The 501-nt window shown below is 37.9% G+C and overlaps 1 long non-coding RNA gene across 1 annotated transcript in view; it reads right to left on the minus strand.

The window, feature by feature from the left end:
• The window catches only part of LOC106870309 (uncharacterized), a 15136-nt gene extending 14892 nt beyond the window's left edge, over positions 1-244 (minus strand). Inside the window, exon 1 of the long non-coding RNA XR_008264033.1 lies at positions 121-244. This is a non-coding gene — a long non-coding RNA (uncharacterized LOC106870309). The remainder of the gene's footprint in view (positions 1-120) is intronic.
• Positions 245-501: the final 257 nt, after the last annotated feature.

Here is a 501-nt window from a genome sequence, read left to right on the forward strand (position 1 = left end):
ACACACACACACACACACACACACACACACACACACACACACACACATATGATGAAGCATATTTTGTTGTGTCAGGGGAGAGTCATTCTCTTTTTGTGCCTTATTATTTTACACACTCACCGGTTCAGTTTCCACATTTACTTCTTTATTTTTTTCTCAAATTTTCGTTGCATCTTGCAACATTTTCAATAGTTGTTGACTGTCCGTTCTCTGAGCTGCGTTCCTTTTGTTTGTTTGTGCGCGCTCGTGTGTGTGCGTGCGCACACATGTGCACAACAAGCAAAAAAAAAAAAACGCAGCTCATAGAATGGACAGAGTCAACGACTATTGAAAAGGTTGAAAGACGCACCGAAATTTTTAGAAAAAATAAAAATGTGGCTGGATGGAAACTGAACTGGTGAGTGTGCTAAATAATAAGGCACTAAAAGAAAATGTCTCTCCCCAGACACAACAATATACATACATATATATGCATATCTATCTATCTATCTATCTATCTAT

This window comes from Octopus bimaculoides, chromosome 4 (genome assembly GCF_001194135.2).
Source record: "Octopus bimaculoides isolate UCB-OBI-ISO-001 chromosome 4, ASM119413v2, whole genome shotgun sequence".
NCBI classification, from domain to species: domain Eukaryota; kingdom Metazoa; phylum Mollusca; class Cephalopoda; order Octopoda; family Octopodidae; genus Octopus; species Octopus bimaculoides.